This window comes from Lolium rigidum, chromosome 1 (genome assembly GCF_022539505.1).
Source record: "Lolium rigidum isolate FL_2022 chromosome 1, APGP_CSIRO_Lrig_0.1, whole genome shotgun sequence".
Taxonomy (NCBI): Eukaryota; Viridiplantae; Streptophyta; class Magnoliopsida; order Poales; family Poaceae; genus Lolium; species Lolium rigidum.
The window spans coordinates 258439716-258447198 of NC_061508.1; positions in this window are offsets into that span (position 1 = coordinate 258439716).

Here is a 7483-nt window from a genome sequence, read left to right on the forward strand (position 1 = left end):
TTTTTGTGGCGCACCGAGGCCAAGAGCCACGTAATCACGCAGTTTCTGTGGCGCACCGAGGCCGGTGCGCGCGTAATACAGTTGCCTGTGGCGCACCAAGCGCGTTGCGCTCGTAGAAAAAGTAAAACCAATGAGATTGGGCGTGACAGGGTGGGCTTCAATTAGTTTTTGTATGCATGTTATACCTGCGCCACAAAATTAAGATTTCAGGCGCACCGCTCCGGGTAAGCCATTGGAATAATTCTGTGCGCATTCTGTGGGTGCGCCACGTAACTAAGCCATTTATATTTCATGCATTCACAAAAATATGGGGAAATTTCAAACTTTTTGAATTGAAGTGTAAAGTGATTTAAATTTGAATTCTAAACTTGATTTTGACTAAGTGATGACGCTCACGTATAATGTCAATTTGTTGGGACTCAAAGCGCAGAGTGTCGTAGCAAGAGTAGGTTTCCTCACAAGGGTAACTCGAGGGTGTATATCGAACTCTCGAGGAATTGGCTCAGAGTTGTCTCCTCTTTCTTTTCTTCCAGCAATCTTTCAAAGCAAAAAATTTCCTTGTGTCCCCAACTCCACCGTGTGGTTGCCATGCACAAGTTTCGTATTAGCAATTATAAAAGAGAAATTCAAAGTAAAGTAAGGTAAATAAACTAAGTAAAATAGATAAAAACAGTAAAGAGATAGTTGTTTTTGAGTTTTGTGCGTGTTTAAGTAAAGAAAGTATTTCTGTATTTTTGGATTAAAATATTGCAGCAAATGTAAAATCTGATAAAAGTGTTGGAAAGGTGTTTCTTATGATTAAAATTAGCATCACTTCCAGAGATTATGCAACAAATCTCTTTTATACTCCACAAGATAGGAAAAACTCCAAGCAATCTTGTATTAAGAATTTAACAGAGCGTAACCTTAAGTATTTTGACATGATGTTTAAATATAACATATGCTACCTTGAGTAAAAAAACATTATCACAATTGTCACATGATAAACATAGCATATGCATTCACTTTATCCCTAGTGAGACAGCAAAGGGAAAGGTAAAAATCGTAATAGATCATGAATTTGTTGTTACTATTCAATCACTACAACCATGCTATTTCATCTAATACACACTTCTCCCCACACATGTTCTTGCATAAAATTTGGATCAGAACAAGAACTTAAAAATGGGGTACATTGTATGCATTTTACCAATATAACTTACGGATAATAGATTCCAATCTCATATATTAATACCATAGAATAAAGATCCACCACATGAGAATTACATATATGACCATAATCATGTTAGGCAACTCATATGGTACTAAGATCTATGAAGAAGAAGAGATAAATAGATCGAGTTACTGCCACAAACCCATAATCCAGAGGTGGACTACTCCCCCTTCTTCATGGTGATGATTTAGAAGACATTGGAATAGGTGGAGATCCCTCTGGAGGTGGCTCTGGTGGGGTTCCCCCCTCTAATCTTCGCTGCTTCAGCCTCGGTTTTGTTGTTTCGGTATTTCTACGGCGCCCTCCTCGAGGGAACTCTGGGAGGTTGTGTATATAGGGGTTCTAAGGATAAATGAAGTCGGTTGGCGAAAGAATCAGGCCAATCAGAGGCAGAGGGCCAAAAGAGGCAGGGTGGACCCTCTCATGAGGTCCAAGTGCTCCAGATGCTTTTTTTGATATAATATTGACATCCCAAAATTCTAGGTCAATTTGACTCCATTTAGGTCCCTGAAAGTAAAAAATACACAAACAGAGTTTTTCTATCCTATAGAGTTATAAACAAAAATAAAGGAGATCATTGGTACCCCGTAAATCAATATAAAATATGGATATAACATCATATATGTTGCAAATATGTGGTAATATGTGGCAATAAACTACAAAGTTCATGTATGCATTTTACATGCATCACTAAGTCACCCTTAGAAATTTAACTCAAATTTCAAAGTAACCCTTGTATTTTCAAAGAGAATAGGTCATCTATACAAACAATAACACACTTGAACACTAAATATACAACTAGAAATTCATTAACTTCAAAAATAAAATGATTACAATGTCATTTGCATATAATTGATACCAAAGTAGAAATGAAAATGCAAATCCTATTACAAACTACAACACCCTAAAAATTACCTAGTCCTTCGATCATGAGATCATGTAAATCACTTATACCGGAAGGGTACTTTGATTACATCAAACGCCACTGCGTAAATGGGTGGTTATAAAGGTGGGATTAAGTATCTGGAAAGTATGAGTTGAGGAATATGGATCAATAGTGAGATTTGTCCATCCCGATGACGGATAGATATACTCTGGGCCCTCTCGGTGGAATGTTGTCTAAATAGCTTGCAAGCATATGAATGGTTCATAAGAGACCACATACCACGGTACGAGTAAAGAGTACTTGTCAGGAGACGAGGTTGAACAAGGTATAGAGATACCGATGATCAAACCTCGGACAAGTAAAATATCGCGTGACAAAAGGAATCGGTATCGTATGTGAATGGTTCATTCGATCACTAAAGTCATCGTTGAATATGTGGGAGCCATTATGGATCTCCAGATCCCGCTATTGGTTATTGGTCAGAGAGAGGTCTCAACCATGTCTTCATAGTTCGCGAACCGTAGGGTGACACACTTAAGGTTTGATGTCGTTTAAGTAGATATGGAATATGGAATGGAGTTCGAAGTTTTGTTCGGAGTCTCGGATGGAATACCAGGACATCACGAGGAGGTCCGGAATGGTCCGGAGAATAAGATTCATATATAGGAAGTCATATTCCAAGTTTGGAAATGATCCGGTGCATTTATGGTAGGTTCTAGAAGGTTCTAGAAAAGTCCGGAAGAAATCACTATGGAAGGCGGAGTCCCGGAGGGACTCCACCAAGCTTGGCCGGCCAACCCTAAGGGGGTGGAGTCCCAGGTGGACTCCACCATAGGTGGCCGGCCACCCCACCTAAGGAAAAGGTGGGAGTCCCACCTTGGGTAGGACTCCCCCCTTGAGTAGGTTTCCCACCTATGGGAGGTTTTGTTGTTGGGGTCTTATTCGAAGACTTGGACTACAACTCTTGGGGATTTCCACCTATATAATGAGGAGGAGAGGGAGGGGGCAGCCACTCTTGGCCGCACCACCTAGGGCTGCCCTTGGCCGGCGCCCTAGCCACCCCCTCTCCCCAAACCCTAGCCTCTCCTCCTCCACATAATACTCCCGCAGCGCATAGGCGAAGCCCTGCCGGAGTTCTCCACCACCACCGCCACCACACCATCGTGCTGCCGGGATTCCGAGGAGGATCTACTACTTCCGCTGCCCGCTGGAACGGGGAGAAGGACGTCGTCATCAACACCGAACGTGTGACCGAGTACGGAGGTGCTGCCCGATTGTGGCACCGTCAAGATCTTCTACGCGCTTTTGAAAGCGGCAAGTGATCGTCTACCGCAGCAACGAGAGCCTCCTCTTGTTGGCTTTGGAACTCTTCAAGGGTTAGTCTCGTTCATCCCCTCGTTGCTACCGTCTTCTAGATTGCATCTTGGCTTGGATTGCGTTCTTGCGGTAGGAAATTTTTTGTTTTCTATGCTACGAATCCCTACAAGTGGGCCTAGCAACGCCCCGAAGTATCGCCCCAACTCAAGTGGAGATTTCACCCCAAGGAACAACAACAAACCCCCTATGCAGAACTCGCGCCCCGGTTATCAGAACCGGAGTGGAGGAAACTTCAAGCCAGGAGGCCACCACAACAACAGCAACTACAACAACAACTTCAACCGTGCTCCGCCCAGAGCCCCCAACCCCAACAACAACAACAACGCCAACACCGCCCCCAGAACCGGAAGCAATGCCGTCCCGGTTGCCCCCAAGGACAAGTCTACCATCACCTGCTATGAGTGCGGAGTGGTGGGACACTACTCCAACGAGTGTCCCAAGAGGCTCGCCAAGCTTGCAGGCAACACCGCTGCACCTGCTCAACAGCAACGCCGCGTCTCCACCGGCAAGAAGTTCGCCCCCAACAACCCGAACAACCGCAACGGCCGTCTCTTCCACATGAACGCCGAAGAAGCCCAGGAAGCACCAGATGTTGTACTGGGTATGTTTCCTGTCAACTTAGTATCTGCCAGAGTGTTGTTTGATTCCGGAGCATCACATTCTTTTGTCACGGAAGACTTTGCATCCACAAGTAAAATTCAACCTATCAGCTTGAAGCATGTCATGATAGTCCAAATCCCCGGATCAACCACCAAAGCCAGAAAATTTTGCAAAAATGTACCCATCATAATACATGAAGTCGAGTTTTATGTCAATCTGATTATTCTGGGAACCAAAGGTTTGGAAGTAGTACTGGGTATGGATTGGATGGCCAAACATCATGGATTGATTGACTGTGCTAAGAAAGCCATCACCATGACTAGTAGCACCGGTATCATAGTGGAACATGTTTCTGAAAGACTACCCAGAAAATTCACCTGCAATCAGAGTGTAGCCAAGCCCACCTTGGATGAGATCAGGGTCGTCTGTCGATACCCTGATGTATTTCCTGATGGTCTACCCGGTATGCCCCCAGATCGGGATATCGAGTTTATCATTGAGTTAATTCCCGGAACATGACCTATAGCCCAGAGAGCCTATAGCATGAACCCCGCAGAACTAGTGGAACTAAAGAAGCAACTGGATGAATTACTAGCCAAAGGTCTGATTCGACCAAGTGCGTCGCCTTTGAGATCCCCAGTTTTGTTTGTGGATAAGAAGGACGGTGCCAGTCGTTTATGTACGGATTACCGTAAGCTTAACGATGTCACCATCAAAAACAAATACCCCTTGCCAAAGATAGAAGATCTGTTTGACCGGAGCCATAGTTTTCTCAAAGATTGATCTGAGAACTGGATACCATCAACTGAAGATTCGTGCATCGGATATCCCTAAAACTGCCTTTACCACCAGATATGGATTGTACGAGTATAATGTCATGTCATTTGTACTGACCAATGCCCCCGCTTACTTCATGAACCTCATGAACAAGATCTTCATGAACTTTCTGGATAAGTTTGTCGTTGTTTTCATCGATGACATTCTAATCTACTCCAAGTCTGAAGAAGAACATGAGCAACACTTGGAAGCTGTCCTAGATACCCTTCGGGAGCATCAGTTGTATGCGAAGTTCAGCAAGTGTGAATTCTGGCTGAAGGAAGTAGGATTCCTGGGACCTATCTTGTCTGCAGGAGGAATTGCCGTAGATCCCGCTAAGATCAAGACTGTTGCAGAATGGAAAGCCCCAACCACCCAGACCGAGGTCCGCGCTTTTCTGGGATTAGCCGGATATTACCGAAGATTTGTCAAAGGCTTCTCGAGCATCGCTCGACCGATGACCCAACTACTGAAGAAGGATAAGAAGTTCGAATGGACTGACAAATGTGAAGAAAGTTTTCAACAACTCAAGAGTAGACTGACATCAGCCCCAATCCTGATCATGCCGGACATCACCAAGCCATTTGACGTCTATTGTGACGCTTCCAAGATTGGTCTTGGATGTGTGTTGATGCAAGAGGGCAAGGTGATATCTTATATGTCTAGGCAACTGAAGCAGCATGAGCAGAACTATCCAACCCATGACCTCGAGCTTGCAGCTGTAGTTTTAGCACTAAAGGTATGGCGTCATTACCTCATGGGTAATCGCTGCGAGATCTATTCGGATCACAAAAGCCTGAAGTATATATTCACTCAGAAGGAGCTGAATATGAGGCAGAGAAGATGGTTAGAGTTGATCAATGACTATGATATGGAAATTCACTACCACCCCGGCAAGGCCAATGTGGTAGCAGATGCGCTGAGTAGACTGCCGTGTCAGTTAAACTCCATGATAGCAGAAGAACAACCCAGCCTATACCAAGATTTTGAGCAGTTTAGAATGGAGCTAGTTAGTGAAGGATTCCTAGCCAGCATAGAGCTTCAGCCCACTTTGATTGGTCAGATCAAGGAAGCCCAGAAGGGAAATACCAGCATTGACGGAATCAAGAAACAGATAGCTGCAGGGAAAGCACCAGCATTCACTGTTGATGAAGCCGGAGTTCTTTTGTACAAAGGACGCCTCTGCGTACCATCGGACTCAGACTTGAAGCAAGTCATACTGCAAGAAGCCCATGACACCCTTTACTCAATTCACCCTGGAGGTACCAAGATGTATCAAGACTTGAAGGAACAATTCTGGTGGCATGGAATGAAGAGAGAGATCGAAAGCTACATCGCCAAGTGTGACATCTGTCAGAGAGTCAAGGCAGAACATCAGCGACCCGCAGGACTGCTGCAACCCCTACAGATTCCAGAATGGAAGTGGGATTCGGTAGGAATGCAATTTATCACCGGTTTGCCCAAATCCAGCAAGGGCAATGATTCCATATGGGTAGTTGTCGATAGACTGACCAAGGTAGCTCATTTCATCGCGGTCAAGACCACCTATCAAGGCCCAAAGTTAGCAGAGTTGTACATCTCCAGAATCGTCGCCCTGCACGGAACCCCGAAGTCAATTGTGTCAGATAGAGGATCGCAATTCACCTCAAGATTCTGGCAAAAAGTGCATGAAGGACTAGGAACCCGTCTGAATTTCAACACCGCCTATCACCCGCAGACCGACGGACAGACTGAGAGAGTCAACCAAATACTGGAGGACATGCTGAGGGCATGTGTACTGGAGTACGGATCCAAGTGGGAAGACTGCTTGCCTTATGCAGAATTCTCTTACAACAACAGTTACCAAGCCAGCTTACAGATGGCCCCCTTTGAAGCCCTGTACGGAAGGAAGTGCCGTACCCCTCTGAACTGGTCAGAAGTCGGAGAAAGCCAAGTCTTTGGACCAGATGTTCTTCGTGAAGCTGAAGAGAAAGTACACAAGATCCGTGAGTACCTCAAGACGGCGCAATCAAGACAGAAGAGTTACGCCGACAAGAGACGCCGTGAGATGACCTTCGAGATTGGAGATTTTGTCTATCTAAAGGTATCCCCCTGAAAGGAATGCAGAGATTCCAGCTGAAAGGAAAGCTTGCACCCCGATATGTCGGACCCTTCAAAGTTCTGAGCCGCCGAGGCGAAGTATCCTATCAACTGGAGTTACCTGAAGAAATGTCGGCTGTGCACAACGTGTTTCACATCTCACTCCTCCGGAAGTGCCTTGAAGTCCCCGAGAAGATCGAAGTGTTCAAGAACATTGATCACCGACCAGTGGACATCAACCAAGACCTGACGTACCGCGAAGTGCCGATTCGCATCCTGGAGGAAGCTTACAGAACCACTCACACCCGAAGCATCAAGTTTCTGAAGATACAGTGGAGCAACCATACTGAGGACGAAGCTACTTGGGAACGAGAGGAAGACATGAAGAAAGAATACCCAGATCTCTTTAGCACCTAATTTTCTTTAAGATCTCGGGACGAGATCTTTTGTAAGGGGGAAGGGTTTTTAACATCCCAAATTTCAATAAAAGAGAGAAGAAGAATTCCAGAGAT